Genomic DNA, 24,030 nt, shown 5'->3' with positions numbered 1-24,030 from the left:
CTATCATTGACTAGGTATTGGCACCCCATGTATATAGCCAAGCTATCATTGACTAGGTATTGGCACCCCATGTATATAGCCAAGCTACCATTGACTAGGTATTGGCACCCCATGTATATAGCCAAGCTACCATTGACTAGGTATTGGCACTCCATGTATATAGCCAAGCTATCATTGACTAGGTATTGGCACCCCATGTATATAGCCAAGCTATCATTGACTAGGTATTGGCACCCCATGTATATAGCCAAGCTACCATTGACTAGGTATTGGCACCCCATGTATATAGCCAAGCTATCATTGACTAGGTATTGGCACCCCATGTATATAGCCAAGCTACCATTGATCATCGTGTATTAATTCCTTGTGCTACAATCTTTTTCCTATTATTATAATTGTTGTATTATGTTCTCCATTGTTGGTCAACATTTCACTGTTAGTCTACACCTGTTGTTTACCAAACATGTGACAAAATGAAATGACTACGTATTTAGTTAATTGTCTTCTAAAATTATGCTGAAAAAATATATAAACTTGACATGTAAAGTGTTGGTCCCATGTTTCATGAGCTGAAATAAAAGATACTGGATATTTTCCATACCCACAAAAAGCTTATTTCTCTCCAACTTGGTGCACAAATTTGTTTCCAGTTTTGTTGGTGAGCATTTTTCCTTTGCCAAGATTATCAATCCACCTGCGAGTTGTGGCATATCAAGAAGCTGATTAAACAGCATGATCATTACACAGGTGCACCTTGTGCTGGGTACAATAAAAGGCCACTCTGAAATGTGCAGTTTTGTCACACAACACAATGCCACAGATGTCTACATTTTGAGGGAGTGCGCAATTGGCATTCTGACTGCAGGAATGTTCACAATAGCCCAGGACCTCCACATCGGTCTTCTTCACCTGCAGGATCGTCTGAGACCAGCCACCCGGCCAGCTGATGAAACTGAAGAGTATTTATATCTGTAATAAAGGCCTTTTAGTAGGGAAGAATAATTCTTATTGGCTGATGGGTGGGCCCCTGTCATGTGAAATCCATAGATTAGGGCCTAATGAATGTTTTTCAATTGATTGATTTCCTTATATGAACTGTATCCCAGTAAAATTGTTGAATGTTGTGTTCATATTTTGTTCAGTGAAAATCTTACAAAAATACTGATGATGAATATGCATGCAATAAAATGCAAATTAATTACTTAAAAATCATACAATGTGATTTTCTGGATTTTTGTTTTCGATTCCATCTCTCACAGTTGAAGTGTACCTATGATAAAAATTACAGACCTCTACATGCTTTGTAAGTAGGAAAACCTGCAAAATCGGCAGTGTATCAAATTCTTGTTCTCCCCACTGTATATATATATATATATATATATATATTATTGGAAAATTGACTGGTTCCATAAGGTGTAGATAGTAAGTATAGGCTGGAAGTAGAGGCCTGGGCATTGTTGTTCACTAATTTACTCCAAGTAGGGAAAGGATGGCGGGGGTTGAAAAGTAATAAAGGGAGTATATATATAAAAAAACATTTTTTTTTTTTTTTTTGTGGGGATTGGAAGTGATGCAGACAATTACATTGAAAGAAGTTACAATCTATCTGCAATATTAAGCTGACCCCAAATATATGTAATCAAAACTACTGGATATCTTTAGAAGGAAAATTGTTCTTACACTTTGAAAATGTGGGATAGTTTTTGTAGGTCGGCAGGATAAACACTATATTGAATCTCTATTAAGATTTAAGCTAGCAAAATGTAAAGGGGTGTGTAGACTTTCACTGTGACTGTATACGTACCATTGACTTGCAATGGATTTGTGCCACAAATGCTAAAAAGTTAGCAGTTATAACAATAGTAAGATAAACAATATATGCCCAGGACTATATTGAGGGACAGACTGTTGAAATGCCCAGTTGATTATGTAAACAGTATTGTAGAACTCTGGCATTGATGGTCCATCTGAGGGTGAGTCATTGATATGAATGCTCAGAGTAAAAGAGCTGTGAACTCACCTGTGATGGCCCACGTCTACCACAACCTTTCCTATTGTGTTTGTAAGCACCACAGCATTTTAGGCAGCCATTGTTCAAAATGTGTTCATACATACAGTACAATGGGAGGGTGTGTGGAAGGAACAGGGAGAACCAGGAGTTTGATCTCTGACTTCTATTTAGGACTGGGATCCCTCTGTGGGCCGGCCTTTTCAGAATATCTCTCGATTCTCTTTTAAACATGCTAGAAACCTAAAGGACAGCCTAGTAAGAGCAGATGAATATGTTCCCCCTCAGCATTTCCTATCCATCCTCCCCTCAAATCATTGTGAGAACTGTAATGTGATGACCAAGGGGGATTTCTTTCTTCACCCTCATACTGGAAATAAAATGTATGTCCTGGGTAGAATTTCCTGTAAAACAAAATGTGTGGTATATTTCCTGATGTGCCCATGTGGCTATTATTATGTTGGAAAGTCTAAGAGAAAATTGAAAGCTGAAAGAGCAACTCCCTGCAGTGTTGCCAACTAATTTTCAGGGGAAGTTGTTAGAGGCAGGTCAATGTGTTGCTAAAAGTCGCTAAATGACGTTGTGATGTCATTACGTGATGACATCATTACATTTGAGTCATTTAGCAGATGCTCTTATCCAGACCGATTTACAGTTAGTGAGTGCATACATTTTTCGTTATAACATAAAATTGCGTCATTACGTAGAATACACAATAACGTTATTCAAATTGACTGGCCATCTCGCCTACAAATATGATTTGACATTTGTTAGTTTAGATTTGTTTGTTTATTATCACATATTTTTATTTGTAAAAGTAATTTGAAACGCAACACATTTATATGATCAGATATTTTTATTTTTAAACACAACACATTGAATTATTGAACAATTACACATTATTGAACAATTACATTTTATTTATTTTCTTATTAACTAGTAAACTTACACATTCTGAACAATTATAGTTTCAAGCAGTGTATTGGTAGTTAGTTAACATGCTACCTGACTGATCAACAATTATAGGTACAAGCTAATAACAAGGTATACAGTGAGGGGAAAAAGTATTTGATCCCCTGCTGGTTTTGTACGTTTGCCCACTGACAAAGACATTATCAGTCTATAATTTTAATGGTAGGTTTATTTGAACAGTGATAGACAGAATAACAACAAAAAAATTCAGAAAAACGCATGTCAAAAATTTTATAAATTGATTTGCATTTTAATGAGGGAAATAAGTATTTGACCCCATCTCAATACCCTGCGACTTAAAAAAAACGCCCCTTTCTAAAAACAACATTTCATTAAATAACTCAAAAAGTGTAAACTGTAGACATGTATTTCCCTTTATAGTTTATTAGCCTAAGCATGACCTTCATCCACATAATCCCCCACCACCACCAAAACATTTGCTTGTGTGTGTCAGCAATTAGACATTGTTCTTAGGGGGGGAGTTACCCCTAGTACCCTACCGCCAGTCTCCTCTAGGTACATAGGATGGCTACTTCCCAACCAGAACCCTGGCCTGATGCGAACGTGAGGTAGATTACGTTGAAAACAACGGTCGGCCATCTTGGAGACAGTCTCTACCTCTTATACCTCAGCGGTCAGGCGGGCACCATTCTTCAGATAAAGAAAAAAGCGCTAAAACTGTGCTGTCAAGACAATAGCGTTGTGTCCGTTTCAAATGTATTACTACAGTTATGTAATAGCACGTTTCAACTTTCTAATTTAGAAAGAACATTTCATAACATGCTAGGTTACAAATACGTCAAGGTATTATCAAGTTTGGTAAAGGTTTTAGCTACGTGTTATTTTTGTGTCAAACCGAGTGAGTGAAGAACGTGATAAAAATTATTTTACAAGTCACATAGTTAACTAGAGACGTTGGGTTTGTCTGCGTGATTGAATGTACATAATTTCATCAAGATAATTTAATAAATAATCAATTTATTTGAGATTTCTGAGTTTGTTTACATCAACATACTTCACTGCAGACAGTGCACTGCAGACAGTGCGGATGCATTAGAGAGAGAGAGAAGTTCACGGTTGCACTACTATTTTGAAGCTGCCTGAATGTAATGTCCAGCAGTTTTCTACATGTGTTGTAATCTAGGGTTGAAACCTGTTCAACCGAAAAGAAAGTCAAAAAGAACCGGAAACTAAAGTGTTCTATACTTTTCAGGATTAGCAGTCATTTTAAAAGCATGGAATCCAGGTAATAACGTTATTTTACTTTCCTGGCATAAAATGTAAATGTAAAATTGTTCTCCAGTCCACCAAAAATCGCAACAACCCAGGTAACAAGGACCGTAACTGAGACATTTGTAACATTCCCCTTAAGTCTTCCAGAGGTACTGAATGTCATAGCCTGTTTGGGACATTACAGGCACATTCATAACGTTTCTAATAACTATTATAGAGGTTATAAATATCTGGTCGCTATACGGACATCATGGGACCTTTAATACGTTCCTTGGTAGTCCATGAAAGGTTCTGAATATCATGTTATTTTGGAGATATCCTAGAAACATTTCATAACGTTACATTTAGAGCTATGGTTTTTGTCTTCATATAACGTTACAATCAGAATGATTTCAATGCATTTTGGAACGTTGTCTGTAAGTCAAGTGGCGGTACACTGGTAACGTTGTCTTTCTAAGTGTGTAGGAACATTTGTTACATTCTAAATAAGTACTTTAGATCCCAAGATATTGGGGCCAGCATAAAGGAAGTGGATCCAGCTCTTCCCCTCCGCAATATATTTTTCCATAATTCTACCGATGTAATAAATGTATGGAAATTAATAATGTAATTTTGACCTCAGTATAGGCCTATGGAAGAGGGAACGATACCTACAAATAATATTTGTTATTATATTAATTTATGAATGTAGCCTATAATAATTGTTATAAAGCAGCTAGCAGTAGTGGAGGCCTGACGACGGTTCATCCTGAATATTCTGTAGTATCGGGAGAATGCTGGCAATTATTGCTGTCAACAAAGAGTCCGCTTTAGGCTGCACCGTGTTTTAGAGGCTTTTATTCATTATCACGAGGTTACAGCATAAATTACAGACACGCGTTGTCTGGAGTAGCATCGTTCCAATTTAATCTGAATGCTTCCGACGTATCCTTCGTTCAGGTCCTACTTATAAACAATGACAAGAAGACAGGGGCTACCTCTTCTGGCCAATCACCAGTCTCCCCTGGGGCGTCACCCTCCAAACGCCACATTTCAAATAAGATCATAAAACATCCCCCCCTTCTTGCACTAAATAAAACAACATTCCATTTCTTCATGAAAAACATTTAACCCAGACATAATCCCAATACACTACAATTCCTTTTGACTCCATTATCCGTCATTGCAAATATAGAAGTGGGTGTGGTGTGGCAACTAACAATACTGAGACTGGAGCCAGAAAGAAACACCTACCGTACTAATTGGTAAAAGTGAAACAACACAGCTGAACAGCGAAGACGCCATTGACTCCGACTGACCGAACACAGTTCACCTCTTGGAAGTTTTTACGAAAGGTAAGTTATCCGGCGTGTACTATTTAAACCAAGTAACTTAGTGTACTCCCAGCTCCCCAGATAAAGACATGTTGATGATGTCAGGCTATCTAACTAGCGAGGAAGCTTGCCAGTTAGCTAATTAGCCAGTTGGCTAATAGATAGTTTAGCCTAGCTACGTTACTTGGATAGTGCCGCTTGTAACCACTGCCTGTGTTACAGGGTTGAGTAATCGTGTTCTTAGGTCCTGATGAAGAACAACATCGGTCTATTACTAGCATAAGCACGTAAAAATATATAATGCATGCTACGGCTTGATACATTTTTTACTAAAGGGCTGACTAAATTTAAACAATCCAGATAATTAAAAGTGCAATTTATCCGTTCTATAACACCAACATTATTCAAATGCCTTGCAGTGTCACGATAGCCTGAGAAGCTGTAGTCATCTCTTTCCTCATTTAAGTTCTGATTCAAGATGGATATTATGGATAACGTCTTGGGTAGAAGAGATTAATGTTCTTTCCGTTTCTGTACTTAGTGTTCCAAAGATTGAAAATGTCTTCAAAAAAGGTAAACCTATGTGTTGTCTGACTGGTTATTCATTTTAAATGGACAAGTAAGGCAGTCCAATTTCATTTTGTACTGTATGTGTAGAGCCATTGTCATATCATTGTTTCATCATTTTCAGACTGTTAAATCCTCTGGTGTAACACGGATGTCGAGTACTTCAAGAAAAGAGAGAATACAATAGAATCTGGACTAAATTGTCAAGGGAGAAAACCAACCTTAAGAAAAAAAGGGTAGAGAAGGAAGTCAATGACAATGAAAGTGGATCTAGTCTCATCAGCCAGTCTGACACCAAGAGTGAAGATACCAGTTGAATCTACTGAATCTGAGAGGAAAATTGAGTCAGATAGTGAAGTTGAGGCAGTGGCAGGTACTCCTCCAAGACTGCCAACACACGCTGAGGAAGAGTCAGATGGTGAACTCCAGACAGTAGGTGGTACTCCTCCAAGACTGCCAACACACGCTGAGGAAGAGTCAGATGGTGAACTCCAGGCAGTAGGTGGTACTAAGCCAAGACTGCCATCACACAGTGACATAGATTCAGAGACTGAAGCCAATGCTGGTTGTGCAATTCAGGAGACAACTGACTCTGACAATGATGATGTTGAAAAAGATTCTACCTTCAGAGAGGACCTGGCAACCTGGATAAGTGATTTCCAAGTGAAACACAATGCTGTTGATGCACTTCTGAAGATGCTGCAGTCTAATGGTCACCCAGATTTGCCTTCCACTGCTAGAACTCTCCTAGAAACCACCAATGTTTTTGTTGAAGTCAAGTCTAATGTGGAGTTTGTCAGATTTAAAGTGAAGGTGGAGTTTAGTGAAACATCTAAGCATCTATCCTAAATCAGTGGTTGGAGATTTGAATCTTTTAGAAATATCCCTTAATCTGGATGGTCTCCCTTTGTTCAAAAGTACCAATATGTCGTTATGGCCACTTTTGTGCTCTATCAATCTATCACCACCCACAGTGTTTCCTCTGTCACTTGCAATGGCATCATGGAAACCAAGCTCCCTGGAATTCCTCAATGACACTTTGCTGGAGCTTAAAGAGTTGATGCAGACCGGCTTGAAGTGGGGAGACACAACACTGCAAGTGAAAGTTTGTTCTGTAACGTGATGCCCCTGCAAAAGCCATGGTAAAATGCATAAAGATGTATTCTGGCTACTATGGCTGTGACAGGTGCACTCGTGTTGTGCTTACCATCTTGCACAGCCTGTAGCAAGCCCCATTTAGCTACAGCCAAGTTCACAAGCTGTATTAGTTATGCAAACTATCTTGGCTGGTAAATCAAGAGACTGAACAGTGTGGAATTGGTGTTTTGTTTTTCTGCACAGGGCATACAGCATTATTATGTTGTACATTTTGTCAAAGAGAACAATGTTGAAGTTGTACCAGAGCAGTGTACTATTTATGACAATGTTTATTGCACGTACAGACGATTACTCTGTGGCAGAGCAACGAGCCCAACGGGGGGTTGACACCTCCAATGTTGAATCTGACGAGGAACCAGCGAAGAGGGCGGTGACTAAACCAATCAGATTCCGTGTAGAGCCACCTGGTGAGGATTTCTTAACTGCTCTTATTCCATTGTGTGTATTACATGCATCAGGAAGTAGATGAAATAAATGAGTATTTTTTTTGTATTGTCCTTCGTAAGATGATGATGGAAGTGAAGCACTCCAGAAAAAGACAAATGAACCCAGACAAGCCCAGCGTACAGTGCCACAGCTTCCACCAGCCCCTAGTGGTAAGATCCTGCATTAGGCTACTAGGTCATTGAATGTATAATCAGCAAGTTGATGGTAAGTTTTACACACATTCAAGTATGTGGGTGAAGAAAAGCATACAGTTAATGCAAGTACTAGTCTTAAATTGAGACGGCATGAAATCATGACCTAATGACAGTTGATATGACAAGAAATTACCACACCCATCTGATCTTGACATACTTGATTATTTAGTGACCAAAAGTGTGACAGTTCTTTATTTTTAGTAACTTCAAGAGCCAGTGTCTTTGAAATGACCCTACAACAAGGTACATAATGTTTCAAGTCTGATAAACAAGCCTACTTTCTCAAAGTTCTGTTCCTACCAACTGTATGGGATGAACAGGAAAATCTGTTAAGTGTGTACTATAAATGTGGTAACAGTTTGACATCTGTGATATTCTCTGAAGTTGCAGATGCAGAGGACTTGAGGCCATGTGCCACCTCAAGCCAGAGCGACAGTAAGTGTCTGGTTGTAGTTTTAGGGTAAACAATTAGTTTTAGGGTAAACAATTGAATTGTATGAAGTATTATAGCTTTACAAACCTTTCAAAGCCACTCAATAGAATACAATTACCATCATATTTTTGCATATGAGGTTATTTAAAGTCTTATTACTACTTTGTGCATACTGTTAGAACTTTCCAAATACTTGTGGTGCTGTGTATGGGTGAAGCTTGTATTTACAACAGTAGTGAAATCACCCTATTCTTCTGGGGTAAAACACAAGTGTGATGCCATGTTTGTAAATATCTGTATGTATTTGCCATCAAACTAAAAGCATAATAAAATAAATAAATTATGCTTAGCATTTATTTTTGTTGGGATTCATTAACCTTCCCACTGAGCTCCTGACTGACATCCCTTCACGTTTGGTTCTGTGCCAGTTTCAAAAGCAAAGTATGTCTTCATGTTTTTCCTTCTGTTTTCTCAGTTAGTCCAAGTGGCAGCCAGGAAGAAGCTGGCCAAGACAGAGCATCAGAATCAGGTTTCTTTAGCCATCAAGATATTGATCTCGAAATTGTAAATGTAGAAAGTTTAAATAACAGCATGATTTTTTTCTTATATTTTAGACCAAGAGCTGCCATCCCTGCTTGATGATCCTGTGGCTTCTGAGATGCCTGCTGGATACATTAAAGGTATATTATGCTAGCCTATATGTTACAACATGTTGCTTCTCTTGTATTGTCAACATAAATTCCAAATTGTTTTGCTGTCAGCAGATACATGGTTACCAATACTACTAATATGTATGAAGGGTTGATATTTTGATCGAGGTATTTCACATGGCCTTGATCCATGTCCTGCCTGGTACTCATGGCTTGTATTGTCACGCTGCTTGCAGCAAAACTGTTGAGTCTTTTATTATTTTGCAGATCTTCAAGCAGTGGAGATGAGGATAATGGTGAAACTGGAGATGATCCGTACAGAGTTCAGGACTGCTCTGAACCAAGTTATGGAGGCCATAGAGGATAATGGTGAAACTGGAGATGATCCGTACAGAGTTCAGGACTGCTCTGAACCAAGTTATGGAGGCCATAGAGGATAATGGTGAAACTGGATATGATCCGTACAGAGTTCAGGACTGCTCTGAACCAAGTTATGAAGGCCATAGAGGATAATGGTGAAACTGGAGATGATCTATACAGAGTTCAGGACTGCTCTGAACCAAGTTATGAAGGCCATAGAGGATAATGGTGAAACTGGAGATGATCCGTACAGAGTTCAGGACTGCTCTGAACCAAGTTATGGAGACCATAGAGGATAATGGTGGAACTGGAGATTATCCGTACAGAGTTCAGGACTGCTCTGAACCAAGTTATGGAGGCCATAGAGGATAATGGTGGAACTGGAGATGATCCGTACAGAGTTCAGGACTGCTCTGAACCAAGTTATGGAGGCCATAGAGGATAATGGTGGAACTGGAGATGATCCGTACAGTGTTCAGGACTGCTCTGAACCAAGTTATGGAGGCCATAGAGGATAATGGTGAAACTGGAGATGATCCGTACAGAGTTCAGGACTGCTCTGAACCAAGTTATGGAGGCCATAGAGGATAATGGTGGAACTGGAGATGATCCGTACAGAGTTCAGGACTGCTCTGAACCAAGTTATGGAGGCCATAGAGGATAATGGTGAAACTGGAGATGATCTATACAGAGTTCAGGACTGCTCTGAACCAAGTTATGAAGGCCATAGAGGATAATGGTGAAACTGGAGATGATCCGTCACAGAGTTCAGGACTGCTCTGAACCAAGTTATGGAGACCATAGAGGATAATGGTGGAACTGGAGATTATCCGTACAGAGTTCAGGACTGCTCTGAACCAAGTTATGGAGGCCATAGAGGATAATGGTGGAACTGGAGATGATCCGTACAGAGTTCAGGACTGCTCTGAACCAAGTTATGGAGGCCATAGAGGATAATGGTGGAACTGGAGATGATCTGTACAGAGTTCAGGACTGCTCTGAACCAAGTTATGGAGGCCATAGAGGATAATGGTGGAACTGGAGATGATCCGTACAGAGTTCAGGGACTGCTCTGAACCAAGTTATGGAGGCCATAGAGGCCCGGCAGCCAAAGGAGTCAGAGTCCTTGGGGCAACTTGAAATGCTGCAAAACCCTGCAGAAACAAATGAGGAACTAAAGGATATCTGTGAAACACTTAAAGACTCCCACTATCGAAGGGAAATGGTAGGGATGGCCATTTAAAATCTATCTGTTTGTAAAAATGGGAAATCTATATCAAGTATTTTGAAAGCAATTGACAAAAATAAGTTAGCTGTTTATCAACAGCCCCTTGAATGCGTCCAGATTTGAGAGAGAATTGCAACCTGCAATATTACTGAATCAAAATATCTTAATGTCAACGAAATGCAGTTGTCATATATGCCATATGCCTATTTAGTGTTTGGATTGATTTCCCCAATTAACACTTAACTTATCTTAAGAAGAAACTATCAGCCCTCTGCCTGTTTACACAAGTTTTAGCCCATGATGTCACGCCCTGGCTCTGGGGACTCTTAAATGTTGAGCCAGGGTGTGGATTTTTCTATGTTTAGTTTTCTATGTTTTTGTTCTAGATCGTTTAGATCTATGTTGGCCAAGGTGGTTCCCAATCAGAGGCAGCTGTAGCTCGTTGTCTCTGATTGGGGACCATACTTAGGCAGCCTGTTGGCACCAGTTAGTTTGTGGGATCTTGATCCGTAAAGGTTTGGTGTATGTAACCTCAGGACTTCACGTGTCGTTTCGTTTTGTTGTTTTGTTCGTGTGTTGTGTATCAATAAAGATGTACGCTTATCACGCTGCGCCTTGGTTCCACGAGTCATCAGTCAACGTGCGTGACAGAATATCCCACCTAAAGAGGAACAAGCAGCGTGTCCAGGAACAGACAGCCTGGACTTGGGGAGGAGATCCCGGACGGGGAAGGGATCCTGGACTTGGGAAGAGATTCAGGCCGGAATGGATCGCCGTCCTTGGGAGGAGACTGTGGAGGCACGCTACAGAGAGGAGCAGTGGCAACACAGAGGGTACCGGCCGAGGAGGAAGCCCGATAGACAGCCCCAAGAAAAATGTTTGGGGGCTAAAGGGTGGTTGGCGGAGCCTAGAGTTAGAGCAGAGCCAACTCCCCATACTCAGGCTAGGAAGCGTGAGACTGGGCAGGCTCAGTGTTATGCGGAGCCACGTACTGTGCCGTGAGTGTTCCGGCACAGTCCTGTACGTCCGGTGCTAGCACCACGCACGTGTCGTGCTAAGATGGGCATGCAGCCAGGACGGGGTGTGCCGGCTCAATGCTCGTGGCCTCCAGTACGCCTCCTCGGTCCCCGTATATCCTGCGCCAGTGCCACGTGCTGTAGCGCCAGTACGAGTGCACAGCCCTGTCGTCCTGTGCTGATGCCTCACATATTGTGTGGAAATAGGCATTCAGCCAGGACAGGTTGTGTCAGCTCTCCGCTCCAGACCTCCAGTCCGCCTCCACAGTCCGGCCCGGCCCGTTCCGGCTCCCCGCACCAAGCCAGTGGTGCGTGTTCCCAGTCCAGCCCGGCCTGTTCCTTCTCCCGCACCAAGCCAGTGGTGCGTGTTCACAGTCCGGCCCGGCCCGTTCCGGCTCCCCGCACCAAGCCAGTGGTGCGTGTTCCCAGTCCAGCCCGGCCTGTTCCTGCTCCCCGCACCAAGCCAGTGGTGCGTGTTCCCAGCCCGGTCCGGCCTGTTCCTGTCCCTCGCACCAAGCCAGTGGTGCGCGTCGCCAGCCCGGTCCGGCCTGTTCCTGTCCTCGCACCAAGCCAGTGGTGCGCGTCGTCAGCCCGGTCCGGCCCGTTCCTGCTCCCGCACCAAGCCAGTGGTGCGCGTCGCCAGCCCGGTCCGGCCCATTCCTGCTCCCCGCACCAAGCCTGTGGTGCGCATTGTCAGCCCGGTCCGGCCCGTTCCTGCTCCCCGCACCAAGCCAGTGGTGCGCGTCGTCAGCCCGGTCCGGCCCGTTCCTGCTCCCCGCGCCAAGCCAGTGGTGCGTGTGTCCACTCCGGAGTCAGATCAATCCGCTCCACCGGAGTCCGGTCCAACTCCAGTCAGCGGATCCACTCCGGAGCCAGAGCAATCCGCTCCACCGGTGTCCAGTCCAGCTCCGGCCAGCGGCTCCAGTCCGGAGCCGGTAAGGTTTGGTCCACCGTCGTCGGGTCCAGCTCCAGTCAGCGGGACCTGACCAGGGGCGCAACGGGGAGGTGGAGAAAAGGTGGTAGTCACGCCCGGAGCCGGATCCGCCTCCGAGGCGGAATGCCCACCCGGCCCCTACCCTCTTGTGTTTGTGTGGCGGAGGAGAACTTGGTGAAAGTGTTGTCGTCAGATGAGACCAAAATCGAGCTATTTGGCATCAACTCAACTCACCGTGTTTGGAGGAGGAGGAATGCTGCCTATGACCCCAAGAACACCATCCCCACCGTCAAACATGGAGGTGGAAACATTATGCTTTGGGGGTGTTTTTCTGCTAAGGGGACAGGACAACTTCACCGCATCAAAGGGACGATGGACGGGGCCATGTACCGTAAAATCTTGGGTGAGAACCTCCTTCCCTCAGCCAGGGCATTGAAAATGGGTCGTGGATGGGTATTCCAGCATGACAATGACCCAAAACACACGGCCAAGGCAACAAAGGAGTGGCTCAAGAAGAAGCACATTAAGGTCCTGGATTGGCCTAGCCAGTCTCCAGACCTTAATCCCATAGAAAATCTGTGGAGGGAGCTGAAGGTTCGAGTTGCCAAACGTCAGGCTCGAAACCTTAATGACTTGTAGAAGATCTGCAAAGAGGAGTGGAACAAAATCCCTCCTGAGATGTGTGCAAACCTGGTGGCCAACTACAAGAAACGTCTGACCTCTGTGATTGCCAACAAGGGTTTTGCCACCAAGTACTAAGTCATGTTTTGCAGAGGGGTCAAATACTTTCCCTCATTAAAATGCAAATCAATTTATAACATTTTTGACATGCGTTTTTCTGGATTTTTGTTGTTGTTATTCTGTCTCTCACTGTTCAAATAAACCTACCATTAAAATTATAGACTTATCATGTCTTTGTCAGTGGGCAAATGTACAAAATCAGCAGGGGATCAAATACTTTTTTCCCTCACTGTATGTCAGCGGACACCACAGCTACGTAGAAGGAACGTTTCACAATAACGTTATCATGACTTATGTAGGGACTAAAATAACTTTGGTCACGTCCTGGAACGTAATTTTGTTAGCTGGGAAAACTCACTCTAGGAACGTATTCCAGTTTCTGCCTGCCAGCTGGAATGGAAACCTTTGCCAGTGGGTGTGCGTGTGGAAACTACCTGCTCCTCCCCTCTGAAGCATAGGTTACTGTATCCTACTGACAACGTTACAAGCATGATTCAGAAATTAGGGAGATATGTTTAATTTGAGAAGAATGAGGACATTCCATTTATTTTTTCAATGCTAGTTAAGGATACCACGTTTCACATTGGATTTATTAACGACAAAAAGGTAGGACCTGTTTTTACCATTAGCTCTGTTCCAACGTTAAACCAACTCTGTAGTTCTGATAAGCCGACAGTGAAGCAGACGGCCTGACCGATAAGCCGACAGAGAAGCAGACGGCCTGACCGATAAGCCGACAGAGAAGCAGACAGAGAAGCAGACTCTCCATGTAGGAGACTTTATGTAAAACGCATAGGGCGACAGAAAGACAAGTCACACAGCATGATGTTAAAGTAGAAGCAGCCCATTCACTCAGACATAATAACCCCCTACCAATCATAAGAATAGAATACAATGTTTCACACAAGTTATATGTGCCTATATGTTACAACATGTTGCTTCTCTTGTATTGTCAACATCAATTCCAAATTGTTTGGCTGTCAGCAGATACATGGTTATCAATACTACTAATATATATGAAGGGTGGATATTTTGATCGAGGTATTTCACATAGCCTTGATCCATGTCCTGCCTGGTACTCATGGCTTGTATTGTCACGCTACTTGCAGCAAAACTGTTGAGTCTTTTATTATTTTGCAGATCTTCAAGCAGTGGAGATGAGGATAATGGTGAAACTGGAGATGATCCGTACAGAGTTCAGGACTGCTCTGAACCAAGTTATGGAGGCCATAGAGGATAATGGTAAAACTGGAGATGATCCGTACAGAGTTCAGGACTGCTCTGAACCAAGTTATGGAGGCCATAGAGGATAATGGTGGAACTGGAGATGATCCGTACAGAGTTCAGGACTGCTCTGAACCAAGTTATGGAGGCCATAGAGGATAATGGTGGAACTGGAGATGATCCGTACAGAGTTCATACGATCGAGGTATTTAACTTATCTTAAAAAGAAACGATCAGCCCTCTGCCTGTTTACACAAGTTTTAGCCCATGATTACATGATACACTACAAAAATGATTTCTCATTACTATCAATCAGAACTGTATGGCCAGCTGTTTTAGCTGAGGAACACACAAATTAGTGGGATTTTTTTTTTTTTTATCAGATCCGATACCTGACCCTCTGCTGTGGCCTGGACCTGGGCTCAGGAATCAGACGAATGATGAGAAAAATTAGAACAGAGGAACTGTGGACAGGCTACTCCTTGAAGGGCAGGAAGGGGAAGAGGGCCTTTAATTAGCTATCAATCTATGATGCTGTCACAAGTAAGTAAATGCACAAGTTTAGATCCTTATTTATTATTATTTAGTAGATAGTATTATTGGTCAAGTGATGGTAAGTCAAATGTGTTTTTATTAACATTTCAAATGAATTAAATCAGTAACAAGGCAGTTACCAATGAATGTGAAATCCTACCACCTGTTAAGATCGGAGAGAGAGGACAAGGGAAAGGTGAAGGAGAGAGGTCTCATGGCCAAAACTGCCTATGGGGGACGAGGGGACAATACCCAATCTCTGTCTCATCCAGCATAGGTGGAAAAGTAATGATATGACATGGAATGTACCATTTACAATTATTTTTCACAACATAGGAGCGTCCCTGAAAGCACACCCCAAGGCTACCTACCAAGAGGTAGATGACAAAATAGCAGACGCTCTCAAACATGCACCAGCTCGGCTCAAGAGTAAGAGAAAGGTATGATTAAAAATAACACTTTATGATTGTTTAGATTTTTTTTACTTCACTTTAATCCAGTCGGTCAATTTAACTAAATTATTGTGCTAGTAAAAAAGGAATGTAGTAGGGAGTCGACGTTAAACCGGCATTTTGATCATTTGTTTAAGGAAAATAATGACCAGTTTGTGTTATTTTGACTTCCAGGAGCGGGTCGAGGAAGAGACTGTGGATGAGGATGGAGCAGCAGCACCTGAATAAACATAACATAGTTATTCACTTTTAGCTTTAAGCAGTTTTACAGTTCTTGATTGGAGTGCAGTGTTCATGTTTTTACTGACTTGTTATTTTGTGAGCTTATTGCTGTAATTTTGTTTATGAATCTATTGTGTTACAGTTTAAGTAAAAAAAGAACTTATTTTCAGGCATTTTGCATATTTTGTCAGTGGACACCTACCGACAGGACACTGTGTATATGTTCAGGGTAGATTAAATGACGTGTCTTAAGGGTCCTCCCGAGTGGCGCAGTGGTCTAAGACACTGCATCGCAGCTGCGTTGCTACAGATGCTGGTTCGATACCTGTCTGTGTCGCAGCCAGCCACGACCGGGAGACCCATGAGGTGATGCACAATTGGCCCAGCGTCGTCCAGGTTAGGGGAGGGTTTGGCCAGCCGGAATGTCCTTGTCCCCATCACACTGTTACGTGCCTTAGTGGTACTATAGGTACCCACTGACTAAAGTTATGTTACCAGAAACTCCATTTTATGGGTCTCTCAACGTACTTTCTGACGTTTAGCAACGTTATGTGGTTGACTTAAAAATACACATATTTAACGGTTTAAAATCCCCCACATTTCTACGTCCTGAAAAGACTTGGGACATACGTTTTGTCAGCGGACACCACAGCTACGTAGAAGGAACGTTTCACAATAACGTTATCATGACTTATCTAGGGACTAAAATAACTTTGGTCACGTCCTGGAACGTAATTGTGTTAGCTGGGAAAGCTCACTCTAGAAACATATTCCAGTTTCAGACATCTTTGAAGTTTGGCCTCTAAGTAATTTAGGAGGGCAACTTTATGAAGGCATCCTCACCCTGGTCTTATCGTACAAGGCTCTACAGATATATAAAATAACGACAGGCTATTTTAATTGTTCATATTATTTGCGTTGATGATGTATTGAAGTCAAGTGGTTCAACATTCAAATGTAGTTGGATGGACCACACAGGACTGCTTGGAAAACGCGACGGTCGGTGGAACACTTGCGCCACCAAGTGGACAATTGCTTCAGTTCCCTTGTGGCATCAACGCTACTAGAGATATGTGATATAAGATCAAATGTTATGTCAATATTATTATCTCTAAATTGATTCCCCCACCCGTATTTCTTATATTATTATTCCGATTTAGCTGTTAATCTGGATTTAATTTATAAACACTTTCTGTCATTTCCGATTGGAGGTCAGATGACCACGTGACTTCCGATCCTACCAATTTGTTACTTTGTAACAGTCAAAAGTGGTTATTCCCAACGTTGATCAACTCCCAATCTACGACAAGATTTTCTTTAAATCATTATCTTTGATATTTGGTGGACAGTTTACAGAGTTACGTTTTGTGTAAACGTCATCGAATATGACGTGTCGGAGAACGGCAGCTTCCTCCCGAAAGCATTGCGGTATCGCTTCTCGGCCTTTTAGCTAAGATCAAGATCAAGTTGCAGTAACCAAGGAGATCCGGAAGGTGGAGCGATGTCGTCATCGTCCCACGTCACAGTCGGCAGCCGCGGACTGAAGAACACGCTGCGTTTTTCAATGGACTGGAAAAGAAAAGTTGATGGAAAGAGTTATTTTTGGAAAGGAAGTTTTTTTTGGACCTCTACGGTTGACAGCAGACGATGTGCACTGTCTGCAACAAAACACACCGGATAAGTTTTATGATGTGTCGTTCTACACCATCACCAGGCTGGAGGAGGTGAGAGGGCTCTTCCGAGCGAACTCGACAGCACCCGCCCTCAGTAGCTTTCAAGTTGAGTCCCTGTGCAGGCACAATCTGAGGGTGCTAACGGTGCACATGTTCAACCCCTGGGTCACTGAAGAAACGCTAGTGTGCTACCTCAGCCGGTACCTGACCATCTTGCCAGGAGTGAGAGACATTAAGGACGCCCTAGGCATCTGGACAGGGAAGAGGCAGTTTCGCGTGCTGCTAAAGGAAGACGAGAGCGGCCATGATGGCTACCTCCATCCTCCCGCGTCTTTTTCTATCGGTGCAGACAGGGGTTACCTCATGTATGCTGGGCAGCCTCGTTTTTGCAGGAAGTGCAGCACGGACGGGCACCTCGCTGATGCCTGCACCCAGACAAGGTGCAGAAACTGTGGGGCCCTCGGCCATGTAATGAGGGATTGCACCGTGCCTAAGCGCTGCAGTCTGTGCAGCTCAGAGGAGCACCTGTTCCGTCACTGCCCAAAGGCAGCCCCCCTCCTACGCCAGAGCGGTGAGCGGGAAAAAGAGCAGATGAGGGAAAAGTTATAGAGCTACGCGCTATTGAGGAGGTCGTGAAGGAGCTAGTGATAGAGAGAGAACTGCGAGAGTCTGAGGAGAGCGGGAGTGAGGCGCCATCATCACCTCATGAGGAGCGGAGCGGGGGACAGGAGCTGGAGCAAGCAAATGGAGGAGGCTACGGGAGAGCCCACCGCGCCCTCTGCTCCGGGAGAGCTGGACCACGGTGGGAGAGAGGAGGAAGTGCTCTGTCAAGAGGAAGCAGATGAGCCCTGTTTCCCCACTCATCCGCATGGAGGCGACGGAGGAGTCCGCCCCTGGGGGGAATCGTTTCAGTTGTTTTGCAAGCGATGAGTCTGAGGAGAAAAGCGCGGGAAACCCGGGCAGCGCAGAGGAGACTCTGCTTTCCCTGTCAGGCGCGAGCTCTACCGACAGCAGCGGTCTCGCACCCAGCGGTGTTCCAGCACCCACACTGACTGAGGAGGAAAGTGTTTTCCCGACCCCTATCTTTGTGGACATTCCTCCCCCTGGGGACCACCGTTTCCCAGACAGGCCTCCTAACGAGGAACTGTACTTAAAGTGAGTCTGGAAATTCATGTCATATTTAGATAGTTGTCTGCTTCCCTCCTTTCCCCATGTCGTCCCTTTTTAACATAGCTAGCATAAACGCTAGAGGGCTTAGGAACCCCGTTAAAAGGGCGACTGTTTTTTCCCATTTGTCCTCCATTTGCTTCTCTGTGTGTTTTTTACAAGAAGTACATTTAAAAGATCAAAATGATGTGGAGAAATTTACGAGGGAATGGGTTCAGGGAGAGTCTGTTAAACATAGATGGAAAGGGATATACCCTTCTTTGTAAACGTTTTTTTGTAGCCTATATATAGGCCTATGTATAACTGTATTCTGTCATGTAAATTGAAATGCAGGCTTTGTAAATATTCGATATACACTGAGGTTTATTCAGAGTTCCCTTTGGTATATGTGTACGTTTTTATTTCTATAATAGTTTTTATTCCTTTGAAAGATCAGCTTTGGGAGATTGTTAGAGGCAATTGTTTACATGCTTCTCTTGAATGTAGGCCTTTTAGCTGGTCAGGTTACTCAGAACAGCACTTTTTTTTTAGGAGTTTTGCTATTTTGATACGGTTAAGGTACTGTTTTTGTAAATCCATGTTATGTACAACGTTATGCACTGAATTTGTACTTGTATTTGAATGTGAAAAAAAATAAAATCTGTTCTTATCAGTTTAATATCTGATACGTCCCCTATTTGGGGACCATATATTAAATTGATTTTTGGAACAGGGAGATGGAATAGGGGCTTGCTCCGTCCACTCCACGCATCGACCTGGTATTGCAGTACCTCCAGGAACGGTGCACCCCCTGTCATTGTAAAGATAAAGCAGGCAAAGACAACAGAATTGCTTTGTTATATTCCATTAGGATCACGATGTATTTTATATTTTCACGTTTGACCATCTTCATCTCAATGGCAATGATGGCTAGAAAGTGACGGTGAAATCAGTCACTGTTATATTGACTATGATAGCTGATGTGAATGGTGCGTTAATCATCTATGTGGTCCCTCTGTAGCTCAGCTGGTAGAGCACGGCGCTTGTAACGCCAAGGTAGTGGGTTCAATCCCTGGGACCACCCAAACACAAAGATGTATGCACGCATGACTGTAAATCGCTTTGGATAAAAGCGTCTGCTAAATGGCATATTATTATTATCTAATCAAATCAATGTTTATTCGTCACATGCACAGGATACAGGGTGTAAATGGTACAGTGATAATGCTTTAAAGATAATGCTTTAAAAAATCTTGGTATAGATTGGGAGTTGATCAACGTTGGGAATAACCACTTTTGACTGTTACAAAGTAACACATTTTGTAGGTTCGTAAGTCACGTGGTCATCTGCCCTCCAATCGGAAATGACAGAAAGTGTTTATAAATTAAATCCAGATTAACAGCTAAATCTGAATAATAATATATGAAATACGGGTGGGGGAATCAATTTAGAGATAATAATATTGACATAACATTTGATTTTAATTCAAATATCTCTGGTAGAGTTGATGCCACAAGGGAACTGAGCAATTGTCCACTTGGTGGCGCAAGTGTTCCACTGACCGTCGAATTTGAACGTTGAACCACTTGATTTCAATACATCATCAACGCAAATAATATGAACAATAAAAATAGCCTGTCTTTATTTTACATGGACATGAAATGCCATTAGGCCTAATGAAGATACCGTATATGTAAGTTACTTAGTTGGTGTCTTGTGAATCAACTGGTATGCGCATCAGGGTTTAATATTTCCTCGATATTATACAAATGTTCCATCCCGAGAATAAATCACTCTTCTCCCGGGTAACCCGGTATTTTCCGCCAAAACCGGAAGTGTCATTCAAAAGCATTATAACGCTTATAAATGTCTGGATTTGATTAGAGCTTTGATCAGCATGAAAATACAAACCTGATGCTACCTGAGCCTGATCAGACATATATTAAATACATTTTATAATACATTTTACAAATCCAAATCCCAGATGAAGAATAAGACACTATTTCAAAGCATAGTACATGTAATGTTAGTACAATGTAATTACTAGTTGTTACACAAGATTTAGCACGTTAAAATGAAGTGTATCTTTAGGAGTACTTGTGATTAATGTGTACAGTACATTACCCATCCTGACAACCTGGCCCTCAATTTAAAGCTTGTGGAAGTGACATCCAAGTGGGAGAATAAATACACTAGTACACCACAGAGTATCTGTATAAGAAAAATCATTCAGAGCACACTGTGCTGCCAATCAGTGTAAGGTGCGACATTTTGCGGGTGTGGAGAGCTCGTTAGAGGATAGAGAAAGCTTGCATTGAAGAGCTGGGCATCGTGTTATGACCTGCATTATCTGAATTAGGCCCACATAATTATACCTACGGAGGAGCGGCTTCTATGGAGGAACTTTGAATGTCTGAACTTCAGAGTTGGTTTAATGTTGGACCAGAGCAGATGTTAGCTAGCTAGCTAACAACCTTGTTTGTGCAGTGCCGCACTAGAATTAAAAACAGGTCGTACCTTTTTGTCGTTAATAAATCCAATGTGAAACGTGGTGACTATAGTATCCTTAACTAGCATTGAAAAAGTTCATCCATTCTTCTCAAATTAAACATATCTCCCTAATTTCTGAATCATGCTTGTAACGTTGTCAGTAGGATACAGTAACCTATGCTTCAGAGGGGAGGAGCAGGTAGTTTCCACACGCACACCCACTGGCAAAGATTTCCATTCCAGCTGGCAGGCAGAAACTGGAATACGTTTCTAGAGTGAGCTTTGTTGCGATTTTGTGGGACTGGAGAAAAATACCCGGAAAGGAAAATAAGGTTATTACCTGGATTACATGCTTTTAAAATAACTGCTGTTCCTGAAAAGTGTATTTACACTTTAGTTTCCGGTTATTTTTTACATTATTTTTCGGTTATAACCGGTTCCAATCCTAGAGAAATGATGTGGATGAAGGTCATGCTTAGGCTAATAAACTATAAAGGGAAATACATTTCTACAGTTTACACTTTTTTAGTTATTTAATGAAATGTTGTAATCTGATCTCGGAATGCACGGACCGTTAGTAGTGGGGGAACAGGAAGTTCCGGGCAGGCGGGCACCATTCTTCACAATAAAGAAAGCGTCTGAACTGTGCAGTCAAGAAGATAACCTTTGTGTCCGTTTCTATGTATTACTACAGGTATGTAATAGCACGTTTAAACTTTCTATTGTCGAAAGAACATGTCATACCATGTTAGGTAACACATCCGTTAAGGTATTATCACGTTTGGTAAAGGTTTGATGTGTTATTTTTGTGTCAAACCGAGTGAGTGAAAGAACGTGATAAAAACTATTTTACAAGTCACATAGCTAGAGACTTTGGGTTTGTCTGAGTGGATGTACATAATTTTCTCAAGGTAATTTCATAAATAATCAATTTATTTGATATTTCTGAGTTCGTTTAGCATATTATTGGTTTTGTGTAAAATTCCCATGCTGGTAAAATGGCGGCTACTCTCGGTCAGCGTCAATGGACTTCAGTGAGGACAGTGCGGGTGCATCACATAGAGACAATTTCACGGTCGCACTACTGTTTTGAAGCTGAATGTAATGATTATCAGTTTTCTACATGTGTACTAATATTCAGACACATTCTGTTGTTTCTGTCTTTATCAATAAATGTTGCTATGGTGTGAACAGGAAATACAATTGGTTTTTGATTGAAGTAATACAGTGAAGACAAGGTTATTCAGGAAATTAGCACACAGTGCTGTCTAAAACAAACTGTAACCTTGTACTAAATGGATTTTGAGTCATTTATGCGTTTATCTACTATAGGTTAGGTATTAGCTCAAAAGTATTGTGGAGCTCCTGCATCTTAATATAAACAGTACCGGCACCCAAAATGAGTACCGTATTGGTCCGAATATAAGACGGCCTTTTTTCCCCTCGAAATAGGTCCAAAAAAGTCGGGTCGTCTTATATTCGGGGTCTAGTATTCAGAGCGCAGTTTCTCTTCTTCGGCGCTCCCTTTAAATGTCAATACACATTCGCGGGCACAGATGGCGCCAAAATTCGTTCGGACGGAGGGAAGAGGCGTCCTTAACAACCAGCCCGTTACCGGTGTTTAAAGATGGAAAGACAGGCTGACCATTTAGAGACAAGTGGCTCAAAAGTGGGCCAGGTCAATAAACAACAGCGGAGGAGCTATGATGCCAATTTCAAAATAATGGTTGTCAATAAGGCAGAGTCATCTAACAACTGCCAAGCTGCCAAGACATTCGGGGTCACTGAGTGTAATGTAAGAAGATGGCGAGCAGAAAAACAACGTCTAAAAGATGCTAACAGTCAGCGAAAATCCTTCCGTGGTCCTCAAAGTGGTCGTTTCATTGAGGTTGACCGGAGGGTTTTGAATATGTCAGGGAAAAAAGAAGTGAGGGAATGCCCATTACCAGAGCTGTCATCCAGGTTAAGGCCCTGGAAATCGCCAGAGAGCTCAACATCACTGGATTTAAAGCCAGCCTCGGCTGGTGTCGTAGGATGATGCGGCGTAATGGACTGTCACTTAGACGGAGAACGAGTTTGGCCCAACGCCTGCCGTCAGACTTCGGAGAGAAGTCTACTGTGTGAATGGATCCTGCATGCATGGGATGCTATTCCCTCACAGAGCATCATCGATGGCTTTAAAAAATGTTGCATCTCAAATGCATTGGACGGCAGCGAGGACGACGTGCTTTGGGAGGAGCCGGTGGAAGCGGAGCAGCTGGGGAGCGATGACAGCGAGAGCGAACACAGCGGGGCAGAGGACGTGTGTGAGGGATAGAGAGACATCGGAGGAGAAGTTTGGCGAATTTTTGTTAAGTTTAGTTAAATGTGTGGCCTGTATTTTCTCTGTTATTTAAAAATGTTGCTTTATTATTGCTTGATATTAATTTTGAATCATACTGTACATAGTTTGCCTTTGTGTTTAATTCACTGTGTTTTTAATATTGTTATTTTAAAATAAAATGAAGTTCTTTGTTCGGCAAATCTAGTCTGCAAATCTGTTTTTCTAAATGTTTGTGTTGAAAAACGGGGGGTCGTCTTATAATCAGGGTCGTCTTATATTCGGACCAATACGGTATTAGCACTGTAATGATGTCATGCCATAGGATTGTGAGGACAGGGAAAGAGTTAAGAGATGAGTGGTTTGGGGCCATAAAGTCTACATTCCTTATGTCAAGGTAGATTAGAGATGTTTAGAATAGCATGAGTGATGGGCAGGATAGTGACTTGGGGTAAAAAGTGATGAACATCAAAGACAGGGAGTGCCCATGGAGACTTGCCAGATGTATGCCAGCAGAAGGGTAATAAAGGCTATATAAGGTAGAGTGTCTTCTTTGTTAGTTAGTTCGTAGCGTCAAGGGCAAAGCTCTGGTCATTGCTGTCACGAACCCGGTACCGATCATTAAATAATTGTATTAACTTTCTACAAAGTGTCTCAGTATAGCCTTGCATCCTTGATTCTTTGAACACCCGAGAAACTCATCATAACAAGCAC

General features: G+C 42.4%; 3 long non-coding RNA genes and 1 other non-coding gene across 4 annotated transcripts; all 4 read left to right on the top strand.

The window, feature by feature from the left end:
* The first annotated feature begins 7,572 nt into the window (after positions 1 to 7,572).
* On the top strand, positions 7,573 to 8,120 carry LOC123488738. The gene is made up of 3 exons (XR_006660252.1): positions 7,573 to 7,658; positions 7,758 to 7,847; positions 8,094 to 8,120. It is a non-coding gene; the product is annotated as an uncharacterized LOC123488738 (long non-coding RNA).
* Positions 8,121 to 8,129: 9 nt separating this feature from the next.
* On the top strand, positions 8,130 to 9,335 carry LOC121557760. Its single transcript, XR_006660251.1, has 4 exons — positions 8,130 to 8,327; positions 8,801 to 8,854; positions 8,940 to 9,005; positions 9,243 to 9,335. It is a non-coding gene; the product is annotated as an uncharacterized LOC121557760 (long non-coding RNA).
* A 5,662-nt stretch (positions 9,336 to 14,997) lies between these two features.
* Positions 14,998 to 15,791, top strand: LOC121566621. Its single transcript, XR_006000951.2, has 3 exons — positions 14,998 to 15,021; positions 15,349 to 15,452; positions 15,639 to 15,791. It is a non-coding gene; the product is annotated as an uncharacterized LOC121566621 (long non-coding RNA).
* A 3,345-nt stretch (positions 15,792 to 19,136) lies between these two features.
* Positions 19,137 to 19,318, top strand: LOC123488739. Its single transcript, XR_006660253.1, has one exon. It is a non-coding gene; the product is annotated as a U2 spliceosomal RNA (small nuclear RNA).
* The last annotated feature ends 4,712 nt before the right edge of the window (positions 19,319 to 24,030 follow it).

The sequence above is a fragment of the Coregonus clupeaformis genome, unplaced genomic scaffold, assembly GCF_020615455.1.
Source record: "Coregonus clupeaformis isolate EN_2021a unplaced genomic scaffold, ASM2061545v1 scaf2440, whole genome shotgun sequence".
NCBI lineage: Eukaryota > Metazoa > Chordata > Actinopteri > Salmoniformes > Salmonidae > Coregonus > Coregonus clupeaformis.
Note: the sequence above shows the minus strand (reverse complement) of the source record. Positions and strands in the feature narration are given on the sequence as shown.